This window comes from Eretmochelys imbricata, chromosome 7 (assembly GCF_965152235.1).
Source record: "Eretmochelys imbricata isolate rEreImb1 chromosome 7, rEreImb1.hap1, whole genome shotgun sequence".
Lineage (NCBI taxonomy): Eukaryota > Metazoa > Chordata > Testudines > Cheloniidae > Eretmochelys > Eretmochelys imbricata.
In genome coordinates, this window is record NC_135578.1 from 97,270,712 (window position 1) to 97,289,952 (window position 19,241).

At 39.6% G+C, this 19,241-nt stretch overlaps 1 protein-coding gene across 5 annotated transcripts in view; it reads right to left on the minus strand.

Annotated features, from left to right (window-relative positions):
• The window catches only part of INPP5A (inositol polyphosphate-5-phosphatase A), a 429,418-nt gene that overhangs the window by 320,705 nt on the left and 89,472 nt on the right, over positions 1-19,241 (minus strand). Inside the window, exon 2 of one of the 5 annotated variants that reach the window (XM_077822699.1) lies at positions 389-906. The exons of the other annotated variants lie outside the window; for them this stretch is intronic. The gene's annotated coding sequence lies outside the window, so the exon portion shown is untranslated. The remainder of the gene's footprint in view (positions 1-388; positions 907-19,241) is intronic. 5 annotated transcript variants of the gene reach the window in all.

The following is a 19,241-nucleotide window of genomic DNA, read 5'->3' on the forward strand; positions in this document are numbered from 1 at the left end:
ACTGAAACTATGTACTCTTCTAAGGGACAAAGGACAGCGGTCATTAACTTTAGACAAACAGCTACAAAGTTTTCTATAACTGTCCCATCCCCAACTGGGATTTTCTAAATCTGCTCCCCGGTCTGTGAGGCCAGATCATCACTGCCTGCATGCTGGCTGAGAAATGCACAGACAGTGGGGCACAATTATTTGTGTTAATAATCTGTTTCTCAGACATAGTTTCTGCCAAATGCATCACAGAGGTTCACTAGAAATCAATAAAATTGTTGATTTGTAGCCATGTCTTCCATTGGGGACCATTTATGAGTTGAAGGTCCAGGAAGCGGAGGGAAATGTAGCAAGAGGGAGGGGGTACTGTCAGGCAGGCTAGGGATCCATTATAACTTACCAGCCTCTGGTTCTGGTTCCTGCCCAGCTCAGGGTCCTCCTGGAGCTCACTGAGAGGGCTTTCCCAACCGTTTCTCCAGGTAGAGTTGCAGAATCATATACTCCTTGTCCTCCAGGGCATCCTCTGCAGTTCCCTGTTGCCTCCTTGCCCTGGCTCTCATCAGCATCCCATCAGACGATGAGGCCAACATGGTTGAGGTGGGAGTTCTGAGCCACTCGAGGTTCTGTGCTGAGAGCCCTTGACAGCATCTGGTCCAGCTCGTAATAGAGGGCCATGTACAATGAGCTCTCCTGGATCAACTGCTGGAGTCTTTTGCCTGCCTTGATGCATTCCTAGCACTTGATCAGAGCCCAGTAAATACCCACATGCTCCAGCCTCTGTGAAGTTTCCTGGTAAAGGTGTATGTTCCTGCCACTTCAGGAGAAGTCATGGAAGACAATGTTCTCCAACCACACATTGATCGGCACCCAGGTGTGGTCAGTGGGCCAGGCAGCTCTTGGAGCAAGATCCATGTTTACCTGTAGTGATCAAAAGAGTGCAGCGGAAAGCTGTTCTGATATAGAAAGCTGTTCAAGCTACTACCAGTGAAAACAGGGGGACAAGAACTTTTACAGAATGGGTAAGCTCATGCTACCCTCATGCTATTATTAGTGAGCTAGGCTTCTGCCTACCCAAGTTAAGAAGCATGCTCCCATCTGTAATGTAGATGTACTCTATAAAAATGTGTGTCCTGTTTTTGTGGACTCCCTTTTGACCCACACTGTCTGACCCTCCTCCCTAATCAACCGTGGACCATGCCTTGCTTTAGTACTACTTTCTGTGGTTATGTCTACACTGCAACTGGGAGCATGCTTCCCAGCTTGAGTAGACAGACACACACTAGTTCTGTTCAAGCTAGTGTGCTAAAAATACCAGCATAGCTGGGGGTGGCACCAGCAGCAGCTCAGGTTAGCCATCTGAGTTTGTACCCAGGGGGGTATCAGGGGGGTTTGTACTTGGATAGTTAGCCTGACTAGCCACCTGTGCCACTCTTGCTTACACTGCTATTTTGGCTTGCTAGCTTGAGCAGAGCTAGTGTGTCTGTCTATCCATGCTGGGAAGTACGCTTCCAGCTGAAGTGCAGATGTTCCCTCTACGGTTCTACTGCCATTGGCACAGTGGATGTGATCCTGGACCAACTCATCCCCTGTGAGGATGAGCTGCTTCAGGTACAAAGTTCTCCTTAATCTCCTTAGCTTTCCTGGAAGCTACTGTTACTATTCTGGGTAAGATGAAAGAGCCCAAGTCTGGAGTGCCCCTGAGCAGTGCTTCTGTGAGCATATTCCACAAACACATACATGTTTCCAGGCTGGGATTTACAGGGGTCTTCAAAATACCAACGAGAGATGTTTATTTGCCAAATCCATTCTCAAAATTCATTCAGTCTTTCAGAGAGAAAGAAAAAAAATGTATACAGAAAGACAGTTAGCTGATATAGTGTACATTATTTTAAAAACAGTGAGTTCACAGTGTCCTTTTAAACTAAACAATGGAGATTAAAGTCACATGGGAGAAATCCTATATTAAGGCAGCTCTACACTAAGTATAGATCCCAAATTTTTTGCTAAAAAAGCTGAAACTAAAACATTAAAAGACTGTAGAAATCTTTCCTGATTCCACCCCTTCTCTTCTCAGCAGCTCATTATGATTATAAACTATAAAACTAGAAGTACTCATTAGAAACAGAAAATGTCTAAAATATTTTAATTGTTGGGTAGTCACCTTACAACTACGAACATATTGGCTCATCACTCATGCTCATGTCACTGCAAAGAACATTATTCCTGAGAATGCAAATCAAGTAAAGAATTCACCAGCTGTTGTCCCTGAATTTCTTCACCAGATGGCAGCAGGAAGACAATATAGTTAATGGGAAATGAGAATTGAATGTTGAACCAACAAGAGGTCTAACTGCTGGATTTAATTTTGTTTAAAGTGTCTTGAATAATTACAACACAGACCAAAAGTAAGAGGTGGAAAATTTTCAAATGACTCGTTCTCAACTGTCATTTCTTGGAACAGATGATAAAGAGTAGATGAAGATAATCCTCTAGAAAAAAAAAATCTTATAAGGTCTTGTGCATAGCTTTAGAACCTCCAGATTAATTCCCTTCTTAGTTCCCAAGGAAACAGGGAAGGCCTGAGGTAGTGACAACAGCAGTGCACAAATCACTAGCAAGAACTCCAATACTGGAACATGTTTTCAAAATTCTTTAGTTTGTTGTCTGCTCAAGCTACCTGGACTCTGAAACCACGCTGACCAAAGTCACTTATTAAATGAAAGAGAAAGTGTCTCTGTCTTTATTCTTCTGTATTCATTACTGTTGATTATTCTTTTCTCCTCCTACCTCTGCATTCTCCACTTCTCTGATTTTGTGTTCTCTTGTTTCTCACCCTATCTTGTTGACCATTCCTTTAGTATCTCCAACAGTGGTTCCTCACCTTCCTTTCCCAGCTGTTGGAATGTCTCATGGTGTAATCCTCTCCTTTTTCTCGATGACCCCATCCACTCCTGCTATTTCCACCATCCCCTTTGCATGGATGATTCCCTATTCCCTTCTCCTCTTAGTCCATTCTCACATCTCCAAATACACCGTATACATCTCATCTTGGATGTTGATTCACCATCTCAAGTCTTTCAAAATACTTCTTTCTTCCTTATTCCTCTTCCTTCTGTATCTCCAGGAAAAACTACACTTTGTTTCATGTCTCCCAGGCTCACTACTGGGGTCACATTTGGCTTTTCACCTGCTCTCCCTAATTTCTAAACTTTCTCCATATTGTCTCTTATTACATCCTACCATTTCTTCCTCTTGAATATGACCAAAAAATCACCACCCTTTCCTTACTCTCCACTGCTAAAATAATTTCCCATGCATATCTCACATTTCACTATGGTAATCCTCTCCACACTGGCTTTCCCTGCTTATCATTTCTTTCCCTTCTAATCCATCAAAAATGCCCCTGCTAGAGTCCTCTTCCATCACTCTACTCACAGTATCAAGACCACCTCACTTACCTGGCTTTCTGAACCTTCTGTGTTCAGACAATCTCCACATCCCACCTAATCTTGCCTCCACTACATTCCTGATTCATTCCCTCTACAACATCTGACAGTCCCAATCCTCCTCCCACTCTTAGCTTCACATGCTGCATCCTATGAATGACGCATTCTTCTTTTTGTCCATTTAGCATCTTTTCCCTTCTTCAGATCCTTTCATTAAAACCTTCTTCCTCCAGGAATGCTCCCTATCTTTGTTATCTCATCAGTAAATCCCCACATCCAACAGACATGTGCCTGAATTATTGTCTTGCCTACATTTGTGTCTTCTTAAATTGTAGAAACTCCTCAGGACACCTAACATGCCTTTATTTACAGTGTGTTTGTAAAGCACTGTGTCTGCCTAGGATGCTATATAAGTCACGCTTAATAAATGCAGACCCAAATATTTTGGTGGGCTCAATGAACTAAGGCAAAATATCTCCCTTAGCTCACACAGCTGCAGTGGAGGTCTGCCTTTACTAAGGGCTGTGTATAAATACCACAAACAAATCTTAAATATAACACCTAAAATTAAGCAGTAAAGGAGCATTCTTAGATTATATCTTCATTTTTATCTTATAGTTCCACCCAGTATTGTGCAAATTTTGACCAAGCAGAACCACAAACAGACACCTTCCACCAGATGCAACTGTTATTTTTTAAACTCTAAAATCATGTGGAATCTTTGTTAAAATAACAGGATATACGCACGGCACATCACAGCTCCCTTCAATTAAATACCATTTTGACCTTTTCCTGGAATTCTGAGTCCCACCAAAACTGGCTCTTTTTATGCTGAGTTTCCACTTGAAGTCTATTTATGTCATGCTGGTTACAGTATTGGTCAGGATCATAAAGAAAAGCAGTAAGCTTGCAGACACATGGATACCACATGAGTTGGTAAGGTCTTGAAAACAAACAGCTTTTCAAAATGAACATATAAGTAGCCTCTCTTCCATTTCTTTATAAAAAAAAAAAAGCTAATATAACAGCCAAGAGAAAATAAACAAAATAATCTGCAAAAGCACATAATCAGAGTAGATAAGACAACTTTTTTTAAAAAGATTTTTTAAAATGCTAGAGAAAGAATCAAGTTGAAAAAATAAGATAGGAAAGAAGTCTCCAATTAACAGCCTGGAATATTTTGTTCAGTTTCACCCAATGTTGAATGAAGGGAAGTAAGTAAATTATAGTAGACAAATTCTGGGTTTGTGGAGTTTACTTTTAGCTAAATAATAGCTTCATTTTTTAAGAAGTAAAAATAAAGTCTTGAATCAGTGTGTAAAAACTCACTGATAGCCAGCCTGAGGGCTTGTCTACACTTACCAGGGAGATCCACGTGCGGCGATCAATGCATCGGCTGTCGATTTAGCGGGTCTAGTGAAGAGCCGCTAAATCGACCACCGATCGCTCTCCCGTCAACTCCTGTACTCCACCTGAACAAGACATGCAAGGGGAGTCGACGGGAGAGCATCTCCAGGCGACATTGCATAGCGTGGACCCCGCAGTAACTAGATGTAAGTACATAGCTGAAGTTGCGTAACTCAGATCAACCTCCCCCTGTAGACAAGGCCTGAAAATGAGCACAGATGAGAAGGGGCAGTATGACTTTACGTGGTGTTTGAAAAGAAGGTAAGAATTATTTTTTGTGCCTCTTCAAATATTTCTGAGCATCCTACGTGGGTTAAAGGATTAACCTCACTAAAACAGGACTTGGGTAACTGCCACTGGTACTCAAAGTTCTCCTGGAATTACACAACAATAAAATAAACCCTGTTAAAGCCCTTTGTTCCCAAGGATGAGCTCCCAGGTACTATGGTACATCTTTAGATCTTACAGTTTCCATTTACAACCGATTTTCAACACTGCAAAATAGTAAATTTTAGCTCTTTGGGGGCTATATTTGCTAATTTTACAATATTTATATTAAAAAACCCTCCTGTCAAATTTTGCTTCACTGTAGTTACCAAAAACTGGTTATTAGGTACATAAATGTGATCATTATGGTTATGATTTTAATAAAACTAATAAGGTTAGGATTAAGATTTTTAATCATCTAGTATCTTTAAAACTTTGTTTGAAATTCCTTGAATTTTTTTGGAGTACTTGTGGCACCTTAGAGACTAACCAATTTATTTGAGCATGAGCTTTCGTGAGCTATAGCTCACTTCATCAGATGCATACTGTGGAAACTGCAGCAGACTTTATATATACACAGAGAATATGAAACAATACCTCCTCCCACCCCACTGTCCTGCTGGTAATAGCTTATCTAAAGTAATCGTCAGGTTAGGCCATTTCCAGCACAAATCCAGGTTTTCTCACCCTCCACCCCCCCACACAAATTCACTCTCCTGCTGGTGATAGCCCATCCAAAGTGACAACTCTTTACACAATGTGCATGATAATGAAGTTAGGCCATTTCCTGCACAAATCCAGGTTTTCTCACTCCCTCACCCCCCTCCAAAAACCCACCCCCATACATACACAGACTCACTCTCCTGCTGGTAATAGCTCGTCCAAACTGACCACTCTCCAAGTTTAAATCCAAGTTAAACCAGAACATCTGGGGGGGGGGGGGGGGTAGGAAAAAACAAGAGGAAATAGGCTACCTTGCATAATGACTTAGCCACTCCCAGTCTCTATTTAAGCCTAAATTAATAGTATCCAATTTGCAAATGAATTCCAATTCAGCAGTTTCTCGCTGGAGTCTGGATTTGAAGTTTTTTTGTTTTAAGATAGCGACCTTCATGTCTGTGATTGCGTGACCAGAGAGATTGAAGTGTTCTCCGACTGGTTTATGAATGTTATAATTCTTGACATCTGATTTGTGTCCATTTATTCTTTTACGTAGAGACTGTCCAGTTTGACCAATGTACATGGCAGAGGGGCATTGCTGGCACATGATGGCATAAATCACATTGGTGGATGTGCAGGTGAACGAGCCTCTGATAGTGTGGCTGATGTTGTTAGGCCCTGTGATGGTGTCCCCTGAATAGATATGTGGGCACAATTGGCAACGGGCTTTGTTGCAAGGATAAGTTCCTGGGTTAGTGGTTCTGTTGTGTGGTATGTGGTTGTTGGTGAGTATTTGCTTCAGGTTGCGGGGCTGTCTGTAGGCAAGGACTGGCCTGTCTCCCAAGATTTGTGAGAGTGTTGGGTCATCCTTTAGGATAGGTTGTAGATCCTTAATAATGCGTTGGAGGGGTTTTAGTTGGGGGCTGAAGGTGACGGCTAGTGGCGTTCTGTTATTTTCTTTGTTAGGCCTGTCCTGTAGTAGGTAACTTCTGGGAACTCTTCTGGCTCTATCAATCTGTTTCTTTACTTCCGCAGGTGGGTACTGTAGTTGTAAGAAAGCTTGACAGAGATCTTGTAGGTGTTTGTCTCTGTCTGAGGGGTTGGAGCAAATGCGGTTGTATCGCAGAGCTTGGCTGTAGACGATGGATCGTGTGGTGTGGTCAGGGTGTAAAGAGTTGTCACTTTGGATGGGCTATCACCAGCAGGAGAGTGAATTTGTGTGGGGGGGTGGAGGGTGAGAAAACCTGGATTTGTGCTGGAAATGGCCTAACCTGACGATTACTTTAGATAAGCTATTACCAGCAGGACAGTGGGGTGGGAGGAGGTATTGTTTCATATTCTCTGTGTATATATAAAGTCTGCTGCAGTTTCCACAGTATGCATCTGATGAAGTGAGCTATAGCTCACGAAAGCTCATGCTCAAATAAATTGGTTAGTCTCTAAGGTGCCACAAGTACTCCATTTCTTTTTGCAAATACAGACTAACACGGCTGTTACTCTGAAACTTGAATTTTTTTATTACAGGATATATTTGATTTTAAAAAATTCAGACTTATCTCCCAATGACCTTGTGCTCTTATTGTTGCTCTTTAAATATTAATCAATACAGATCATGGTAAAGAAAAGTCCACAAAAAATAGCAGTAATTAACATGGCATTTTGTACTAAATTTACAGTAACAGTTGACAAACAAAAGGATGATAACCTATGCACTATGTTCAAGCGTTTGTGAGCCAGATTTCAAAGTGAATGGAGACAAAACAGTAGGGTTAAAAGAGAGAAAAATATACTCAAAGGTCAATGGGAAGCTTTTCTACACAAGTGTATTAGCTTCTGCCGAATTTGAGCTTTCATTAAAAAAATAACACTAGGTTTCTAGCTGTTATGTTTGCAAAGATAACTTTCCAAATGTAAACGGACTATAAATCAATCCAGTTCCTCTGCTGCTCACAGCTTTCCCAAACTGCAGCTTAGTAGTGTGACAGGGTCAGATCAGATGGGTAGAGGAGAGTGTTTTTTTTTTGAAGGCAGATATATTAATCCCAGATTAAGCAGGTCCATTTTCCCTGGGTAAGATATCAGGGGCAGTTCCAGAACAAGAAGGAACTTGCTGGAACAAATTCAGGCAGCCAGGCTAATTAGGACACTGAAGCCAATTAAGAAGCTGCTAGAATCAATTAGGGCAAGCTGGCTAATCAGGGCACCTGAGTTTAAAAAGGACTTTACTTCAGTTTGTGGCATGCATGCGAGGTCCTGGGAGCAAGAGGCACTAGGATCTGAGAGTGAGAAAGTGTACTGCTGGAGGACTGAGAAGTACAACCATTATCAGACACCAGGAGGAAGATCCTATGGTGAGGGTAAAGAAGGTGTTGGGAGGAGGCCATGGGGAAGTAGCTCAGGGAGTTGTAGCTGTCGCTCAGCTGTTCCAAGAGGCACTCTAGACAGCTGCATTCCACAGGGCCCTGGGCTGGAACCCAGAGTAGAGAGTGGGCCTGGGTTCCCCCCAAACCTCCCAACTCCTGATGAGACACAGGAGGAGTTGACCTGGACTGTGGGTTCCACCAGAGGGGAAGGTCTCTGGGCTGTTCCCCGAACCACATGGTGGACCAGCAGAGACTGCGGGGATTGTTCTCCTTCCTTTTTCCCATGCTGGCCAGTGATGAGGTTAGCTGAGTGAATGGCAGGTTTGAGCCACTAGCAAATGTGGCCAAACTGAGGGCTGCCATGAATCTTTGAGGCAAGCAAATCTGCCAATAAGCGCAGGACCCACCAAGGCAGAGGAGGAACTTTGTCACAATAGATACTGAACCGTCCTGTTATTTTCCACTGCTGCTAGTATACCCTCTAGACAGTAGTGAAATTGGCAAGAATCAAGTCAGTTTTACTTTGCTACAGTTTGGAGATAGAAACAGTAGAATCAGACACTGGAGGACCACCACTTAAAAATGTAGACTGGGAAAGGAGTAGAAGAAAAAACACTTTGCAGCAGCCAACAGGCTGGCAAAGAGAATAGAGTAACAGCAACACACCTCCCCCATCTCATATTAGTCAGGAGACTCTAGCGTGGAAGGGTGAAAACAAGAAAAGGCTAAAATACAGGTATTTTAAAAGGAAGCAAGAGTAAAATACTGCACTTTGTAAGAGCATTAGGAGTTTTCTTTACCACTACTATGAACAGCAACTCTATCCTAGCTTCTGCATTTGAATAGTCACAAGGCCCTCATGAATTCCATTGTTATGTAAAGGAGCAACGTTTGCCCAAAAACATTATTCAAAGAAAAAATAGTGATAGCAAGTTATATTTTATATGACAACCTTTATCCCATTGACCTAAATCAGTATGTATATCGTACTTGCATGTGATGCTTTTATTTTTCGGGGTTTACTTTTAGCATTTTTTGAGTTTGATGTAGATGTCCAAAAATCAGGTTTCTTCAGGGCTCTCTCTATGTATATACTGTAATAAGTAATCTCTTTGTAATGTTCCCCAGTGCACTTTAGCATCATACTGTTTCAAACAGAACAATTCTAACGTGAGCTAGGGAACCAACTGGATCAACGTGGGCCAACTAATGCACAACATGCTTGCATGCTTAACCCCCCCCCCACACACACTTCTATAGTCCACATTACTGCTCCATGTAGACAGACTCTTAGTTACAGAATAATCCTTTCTGGTGTTTATCCAATAAACACTAGAAAAACACCAGTTTCTTTCATATTTCTTTTTACACTTTAACACCTTTTATCAGTGTCTTGTCTATTAAAGCAGAAAATCTGAAGCCCTACTTGCAATTAATGAAGGATAATTCAGAAACAGCCACTATAAGGCATCTATCAATCATATAGGCCAGGGGTAGGCAAACTTTTTGGCCTGAGGGCCACATCTGGGTGGGAAAATTGCATGCAGGGCCATGAATGTAGGGCTGGGGCTGGGGCAGGGGGTTGGGGTGCAGGAGGGAATGCGTTGTGTGTGTGGGGGGGGTACAGTGTGCAGGAAGGGGCTCGGGGCAGGGGTGCAGGGAGGAGTGCTGGGTGTGGCAGAGGGCTCAGGGCTGGGGGTTAAGGACAGGGCGTGGGGTACAGGAAGGGTTCAGGGTGTGGGCTCTGGCCTGGTGCCACATATCTTGAGCAGCTCCAGGGTGGCAGCAGCGCATAGCAGGGCTAAGGCAGGGTCCCTGCCTGCCCTGGCCCCGCGCCACTCCCAGAAGCAGCCAGCACCATGTACCTGCAGCCCTGGGGTGGGTGAGAGGGAGCAGAGGGCTCCGCGTGCTGGCCTTGTCTACGGGTACCTTCCCCAAAGCTCCCATTGGCCGCGTTTCCCCGTTCCTGACCAATAGAAGCTGTGGGGGGCAGTCCCTGCAGGCGAGGGCAGCGTGAGGGGCCTCAGGGACGTGGTGCCGGCCACTTCCAGGAGTGGCACAGGGCCAGGGCAGGCAGGGACCCTGCCTTAGCACTGCGGTGCCACTGGGGTGGCAGTCCCATGGGCCATAGTTTGCCCACCCTGCTATATGAACATATACTGTAGCACTTTTCATGCCAGGATCCCCAAGGGCTTTGCAACATTAATTAAACCTCACAACACCTCTGTATAGTCCTCATTTTACAAATTTGTAGCGTGGATCACAGAGAAATGCCATTACTAGGGAAGTTTGGATACGAGTTGCACGGGTGAAACTAAAATAAACTGAGTCCGGATCTGCAGTCATCTGATCAAACGACTAGACACAAGCGTCTTACTGCCAATTAGGAGGTAGATTTGTTGTTACTGATTTCCAACCAGCTGGCCAAAAACCCACACAAACAGTGAGTATTCTAAACCAAAACCAAATGTAAACAAACATAGCATTCTCAAGCCATGGGTCTTAGCAGGATGCATTTAGCACTGCAACATATCATGGAAAAATCACTTTTAATTAATGTTCTTACAGCTTTCAAACTAAGTTTGAAACTAAATCCCCTCCTATGATATACTATAGGATTTACGAAGGTAGCACTTTCTAATAGGCTTTCAAATCACAGTTATTTGTAGTGCATGCTTGCCAAAAAATGTAAAGAAAATAACTAAATATCTGCAGTGTATGAGTGCAGCTATTTATTTACATTTTCAATTAGCAAAAAAGACATGGTCACACTCTCGCCGCTGCTTGCATAATCCATATGTTATGTGCACTGCAGTAAGGCTGAAATGAAGGATAATGACAAGAATATTGGCAAGACACATAAATAAAGAAAAATTAAAACAATCCATTCCCAGTCATGTTAGTAGTAATCTTGTTCCCTTTCCTAACACTAACTTCATTAATATTCATGTAAAAATTTGTCAACACAAAACATTAATACCTTTCCTAAGCATGTTCCTCTCTTAGCCATCCAATGTTCTCTTATTGAAAGAGCGGAAAACTACCGGTTACTAACAAACAGTTTTTTTACAACTCTGATAACACAACTTTTACTTTTAAACCTCTTATACCAGCTTAAAACTGAAGACCAACCTCCTGAAGTTACCAATGATTTTGCCTTACTAGAAATAATAATTTTCTTGCATTTTAGGTCACACAAATGAGAAGCAATATTATATATTTGTCAGAGTTTCAGAAATTGTTTTAAATGTGTGGAAAATTATTCTGAATGAAATTATATAACCTTATCACTTCTGGCACTGAGTTTCTCGCAGTCAAATATAGATAGATTGCTGTGATTTCTCTAAATTCTCTATTTTGTGTGTTATGGACCACTATGTATCAGACTATTTTATACATAGCCCTTGAACAAACTGATAAATAAAAATGTATTTTAGAAGAGAGGTGTTAAAAATGCACATAGCTAATAATAGTTTACAGTGTGTGTGCATCCACAGTAATATATACATGCTCATTCTCGCTTTAGAAGTCCTACTCCTTCCCTGGAGAATTTCTTACCCAAAAAATAAATAAATAAAAATAAAATCACAAAACCGCAACAACTCAGTGTTCTCATCTTTGTCCACAATCCAACTCTGCAAGGAAACCTAGCCAAATATATATTGGCAATTATTGTATTAGAATTACATGTCCCACAATTCTACTTAAGACTTATGAATTGGTACATATATATGAATCCAAAAATATGAATCTTCACTTTATCCCTTCCATTTTAACCAAATCATACTGCCAGATTTAAGGATATTGGCTTCTCTGAGTAACCAATGTGTTAGCAAAAACAGTTTAATCCATTACCTTTTATTATTAACACCACACACACTAACACTTAGCAAGGAGCAAGGATAAATTATTCTCTCTCTCAGACACAAATTTGAATTCATGATGATCCTGTAATTTCTTTATTGTAGTTTTCAATTATTTTGTTTCTCAGTTTTGGAAGGCTAAGGGATGCCAGACGTCATATTGAGAAATAGAGCAAATACACTTTATTTACACTTTCTTCACAGATAGGAGGGTAGACAAAACAGACTCTGAAAATCTTTTTAAAATGCCCTTGGTGTTTATATGTCCATAAGAATTCCCTCGAGGCTGAATATTAGACTACGTCAATGTCATGCAGCTGTAAAAAAGGATAAATATGATTCTGGGGTGTATTGGCAGGAGTGTTGTATATAAGACATGGGAAGTAATTATCCCACTGTACTCAGCACTGCTGAGGCTCAGTTGGAGCACTGTGTTCAGTTCAGGGCACCTCAGTTTAGGAAGGATGTGGACAAACTGGGAAGAGCTCAGAGGAGAGCAACAAAAATGAAGAACGACTTAGCAAACCTGACCTATAAGGAAAGGTTGAAAAAAGACCATGTTCAGTCTTAAAAAAAAGACTAAGGGGTGACCTGATAACAGTCTTCCAATATGTGATGGGCTGTTATAAAGAAGACAGTGATCAAGTGTTCTCTATGTCCACTGAAGGTAGGACAGGAAGCAATGGGCTTAACCTGTAGCAAGGGAGATTTAGGTTAGCTATTAGGAAAAACTTTCGAACGATAAGGGTAGTTAAGGTCCAAAATAAGCTTCCAAGGGAGGTCATGCCTACCCTCCTCATCTCTGGAAGCTTTTACAAACAAGGTACCTTTCAGAGAAGAGATTAAAATAGGTCTGCATTTTTTTGGTCCAATCTAATAAAATCATGAAGGGCTGAGCAGAAGTTACTGTATAAACCAGAGAAATCTCTTACCAATGACTTGAGACCAAATTCTGCTTTAAATTACATGTATGTAATTTGATTTATGCCTGGGGACTCATCTCTGTACAGAGCCACATTAAATTCACGGGGACGCTGCACAGGTGTAAGTGTTCCCTTTTGTTGTCTAAAACAGAGTGGCACAAGCATAACTGACAGCAGACTCAATCTTGTAAGAAAATTGTTCTCAAAATACTCTGAAAGGTCATGGGGGGGGGTGGGGGTGGAAATCACACTTCTGGAATAGCAAGCTCTCTCTAAATCAGTCTTTTGTGATCCCAAAGCTTTTAATCTAAAATGTTGCATATTTAATTCACATTTTCATTTGTAATCTACAGATAAGAATACCTGTGATTTACAAAACCACTTACATTAACACCAACTAGCAGGCTGAATTTGAAATGCAGAATTAAGAGCAAAATACAGGCAGCACTGTTCACCAAAACTTGGCAAAATAATCCATTAAGACCTGTACAATGTTCTATTGTAGGAGAAAGAACAAGTCCTCTTCAGGTATTGGTGGTGAAACATCCTTAAAAACACTACGTGTGTGTATATAAGGCCAAGGACACTTTTTTCTTGGTGAGAACGAGTAGCGTTTTTGTCAGTATTCAGATTAAGGTAGTAAATCATTTATGGAGCAAATTAAAATTAGCGCCTAACTCACAGTTACTATTCTGTTTGTATTCCAATAGCACTCACAATATGCTAGGCACTGTTATATGCATAAAAGGAAGACACAGTCTTGCTCCAAAACACTTACAATCTGTGACCACAGTCTTGTAAACATTTATTCATGTGCTTAATTTTAAATCATGGGAACTACTCATGTGTCTAAATTAGCACATATACCATGATCCTGCAAATATTGGCTAAGACAATATGAAACACATGAAGGATGGAGGAGAGGGATACCATCAAAACATCTTTATATGGATATATTATTAAATAAATACAATTTTGTAACTATATATTATGTAATAAACACATGAATTATGCCTGGCCTCTACAATCCTACCCATTATTAGTTGACTAATATAATGTAGGAGTCACAGAAGTAGTAGATCTCTGGAAGAGGGATTTGTAGGAGAAGGTGGACCTTACAGATTAGGTGAAGGCCTTCTGGAACATCAATTAAGGCAGTCAAAGGACCAGTCACACTGTCGATCTTCATTCATTAGATGGGTTTTGCAGAAAACCCAGTTTTCCTTACTGTACACTATGAAAAGTGTGATAGATGCCTCTTTTTCAGAAGAGATTAGAAAAATTTGCTATGATCTGCTCGCAACCTGATATTTTCACACATTGTTCAACTTCAGAGTTGTACCAAAAAGGCAGCTGCTAAACTACGTTCAAATAGAATTGGTGGAGCTCACAAAATCTGGATGGCAGTTCTTGACACTTCATAGTCACATAACAAATCAGAACACTTAGTAAAACCACTAAACTCTCTGAGGCATTGGAGTTTGAAGGCCAAAAGCTATCCATGGGTTTTAGCTACGCTGCCACAAGCTCCAATCAGCATTACACCTTGCTGACAAAAATGCAAGCCCAGGAAAGAATGCAAAAGTTATAAGCAATGTTAATGTAAGAATGCAAATGTTACGTGCAAATAAAAAGCATGAGGACAATCAACATTCTACCATGATTGAAATAGTATTGATTTAAAATTTTACAGTTCTTGCAAATAATTTGTAATAAGAAGTAGAACTTCACCACTCATAGAAAACAGAGTTATATAAAAGATCTAGGAGATCATCCAAATTTCCCCCTGCAAATAGTGTGCCCTACATGGGACTTTACAGATAAACAGAGAACCCAACTGGTTTAAGTATTGTTTTTATGGAAACTATCTGTATAATAGCTACAGAAGTAAGTGTTTAGTATTTACATAAAACTGAGTGGAAAAAATAGTGTACCATTAAGGCGGACACTTTTTACTAACTCCAAAATAATAATGAGATTTACCAAAAATGTATTTAATTTACTTGCCATCAATACATATTTCTAAAAAGGTTTATTGTGCTAATAATGGTGCCATTCCCTGCATTTTTACATTCACAAAAGTGATATTTAACCATATATAAAAGTATACTGTAAATTAACAGAATTGTAGAGTATATTTATAAAATATATTATAACAGTTGTTCTACAGTTGCAAAACTAACACACTTGAATGATCGTATATGATCCTGCTTAATTTTACCCAAACAAGTTGGATCATATTGTTCCTTAGCATCACCAAAGGCAGTTTACTAGGCAAGCTAATAACTGTATGTTGATCTAATTCTTTTTGGAGCAGAAATAACAATTTCCATGTATATATTTAGCTGCTATGGGCTTCTCACTGCTTTTATGACATGAACTATGCCATACATTTCCTTGGCATTGCTCAACAGTACTTGAGAGCTGGCTTAGGGATTTCATATTTTTACCTGTATTTTTAATTTCTCTCTCCTCAAGAAATGAAATGTTATTTAATACTCTGGGAAGGTAACGAAGATACTTTAAAACGTAAAATTATTTTCCTGTGGATGAAGTACTCTCCCCATCTTCAGCTGTAATCTCATATACTGAGATGGCAAACCTTAAGGGTACATCTACAAAGCAGCCTGGAGCATACTTCCCACTATGGGTAAACTGACACGGGTTCGGATCGTGTGAATCTGTCTAATCACATTGGGGAAGCATGCTCCTAACTGCTGTGCAGACACAACCTAAGAGGCACTCCAGAAGATTATGATGCTCAGATAATCTTCCCATTAATCTCTGCTTTAAGCACTAACAACCAAATTAATACACCAACATTTACAGCAATCTTTACATCACTTCATTCAACTACTGATGTGTCAGGTGTAGTTTACAACAGTAGGCTTTGCACAGTGCAGTATAATGAAGTCAGTTAAATATGGGACATGAATCCCCTCATCACCAATCAAAATCACCAGATTTAAAAGCTAACACTAGTCCTCTCGGTTTGACTCAGGCTGCATATAATAAACTGTCAAAAAGTGAACCAGAAATAATATATCATCAATCAGGCTTTTATGTTCCAAGGGCCATATCCAGCAAGGAAACCAAAGTTGAGAAAGCTCTGCACTTTCCAGACATAGTCTTTTGTGCATAATAGTATGATTATACAACAGTTTCCTGGTTCACATTTTGACAAATTTATCATATGCAGTATTAATCAAACAGAGTGGGCTAGACCTAGCTTTTAACTCTATTGATTTTGATTAGTGACTAGGGACTCATCTCCTACAGATGACTGACTTTATTACACGGCACTATAGATGAATTGTTGTTGCATAATAAAAGCTGACACATTATTGTGGTACAAAGTGAATTCAATGGGAGATGAGGATACTTGGCTCCTGGCAGCATCAGCACTATGTGTGCAATAGTCTATAAGCAGAGCTGTGTGCAATTTTTGTGTAATAGGAACATGAGTGGTAGAGTATGGGGAGATAATATGAAATAAACTGGAGAAAGGTCTCAAGGAACTTGATGAGGATTTTCAAAGTAGCCTACGCATGTTAGAAGCTCAAGCCCCAATGAAAAGCAATGGCAATTGGGTGCTTGACTTCTTTAGGCTATTTTCAAAATTCTTGAGACAAGAGTGACATAAAGAAGTATTCTTCTCTACCTCCCAGGGCTGCGTAATAAAGAGGTTAGGAATTTAGGTTTGAAATTTCACAAATATCATTAAGCAAACAATTCCAAAAAGTGCAGTTTACAATTGCTTATTAAAAACTGCTATGGCAAGAATTCTTCAAAGTTCTAAACTTTAAAATTCTGCAGATCTTTGCCAGTAAATCCCATTGCACAAATGCTATGTACTTGAAGGTCCAAAACATCAAGATAATTAGACTTACACTCACTGGAGAATTTTTGTATCCCTCAGACTTTAAGCATTACAATCAAGTAAACATGTTCTACACAAATGTACGAAATGCTTTATTTTGATTGCTGGACTAACTTTATTAGTATGAAACATTTCTCAAATAACTTCCATACATTTAGCAAGATACTGTTGATCTTGGAAAAACATAAATTGCCATTTTTAAGAGCTGTATCTGTAAAAGACCATGGGAATTATGGTACTAGCATGTATTTCTGGCTATTTAATTACAGTTTTTACTGATACAGGAATACATGACTCAACCCACATGAATATTTTAGAATTTACAGTATAAATCCAGAGACTGAACCTTCCATTCTTACATTCTAATCAGATAAACTTATTTTTCCTTGAATGTCAGGGCTCAAGTTTGTCTGGCAATATATAACTTTATGGCTTGGAATTTACTATTAACTGTGGAACATATTCATACAAAGTTATTTGTTGATGTAACACATGCCAAAAAATTTAAGGTAAATAAAAAGTATTCTTACTAGATTTTGTAACAGATACTCTTAGGAAAAACAGGTTAGCTACAGGACAAGGATATCGTTTTTTCAAAAAGTTTTCAATATTTATAAAAAACCATAGCTACTTTTTTTTTTAAGTCTAAGAATTTTGATACAACTGTTCATCCATATCACCTTACCAAAGAAGACAGTTGTTATTATTATATACAACTCTAAAGTATTTACCCTGGATTCATTGGGATAGGGTGGGAGGAGGAGAAACAGATTTCTATTTCACTCACCCATCCATCCACTTTTTTACTTCTCCTTTCACCTCACTCTGGAATCCTAGATATTGAGTGGAGCTGTCTGGAAGATGACTATTCACTTTTGCAGCAACCTTTGAAATGTTTTTTCATTTCTCATAAAATGAAAAGAGTCCGTTGAATATCTAGATCTCCATCTCTATAGCCTGTAGGTTAGGGCACTGGCTTAGCATGTATGAGACCCACATTCCAAGTCCTCACTCTGCCTGATTCAGAGCAGTTTTTCATCCCTAATCACTGTGAATCAGACAAAGCAGGGACTTGTACATGGCCTTCCCCATCCCAGGCCAGTGCCCTACCCACAAGGCTTTAGTCTCTATGTAAACTTTCCCAGCAGAAATTTCATCAAAGCAGACACATTTTGAAAAGAGAATAGTTTGATATTTCATTTAGTTGAAAGTGTTCAGATTAGTTTTAATACTGAGTAACCTGTGGAGGTGGAGCTGGGACAGAAGATTGTTTGGTTTAACCACATTGCAAACTAAGGATGTTTACATTTAATGTTTTAAGGCCATAAAATTAATTATATTAAGAAGGCAAAGAGAAAAAAGAATACTTAAAATTAATAAGGCATTCAAGGTCAAGAGGTTTGGGGATTTGTAGTGGGAAAAAGGGTGTGTGTGTGTTTAAATAATATTTGAGCATTTCAAATGCAATTGCTTGGGTCATATTTAGACCTTCTGCTCTAGTCAACATAGATAATATATCAGACTTCGTTGACACAGGTTTTTCACTAGAGCACATTTCCATATATAGATGATTCTGTAAATAAAGTTTATTGGGGGGAAATAAGTCCTGCAAATCACTTGCCAGCTTTATTAATCCACATAAAAATCATTTTGGAAAATAAAATACTAAAATTAAAAGAATTCTGCTCAATGTAATGATCAATATCTGAGGGAATTTTTACTTAAGTGAAGTATAATGAGTGGGGGGAAGGGGGAGGAAACAGTCTTATTATTTTTGTTTGCTTTTCATGGAGGACTTTTGGATACTCTGGTGATGGCCAACATTATGAAAACTTAGACCGCAAGAGACAGACACTTGTGTCTTTTACTCAAACATTACATCTAAGATTCAAGTCAAACTGACCACACAACACATTCAGAGGCAAGCCTGAGGCTTTTCAAGTCAGCATGGTTCATCGCACATATTCCCTTTCCTTTGTTTGAAATATCTAAACACTGCATTTTGTTTTGTTTTAAAAGTATAAATACAATCTGATCCTGCATGAACATTTAATACAAGGCCCTCAGAATGAAATCAGGAATATTATGAACCTGAAAATTGATATTACAGAGTTTTAAATTCTCCAAATCTCTATTTGTACATGCAAATCCCACTGACTTCGATGGGACTCTATATGTGAGTAAGGGTCATGTGGATCCCTTTAAAGGATCAGGGTCTCAGACTAACTACTAGCATCATGTGTACATTCATATTCATGTATTAGTTCAGACATGATACACCTTTAAACCATGTACCAGAAAAAAAGTCTAAAAAAAATAGTGAATTTATAAATGCAAAGGTATTTAGAACTTTGATTTTTAGAAGAGAAAAAAATGTACTACAGTATAAAGTTTGGGGGGAGTTTGGGAGTGGGGCAGATAAGAAATCAATGAGATGTGTTATC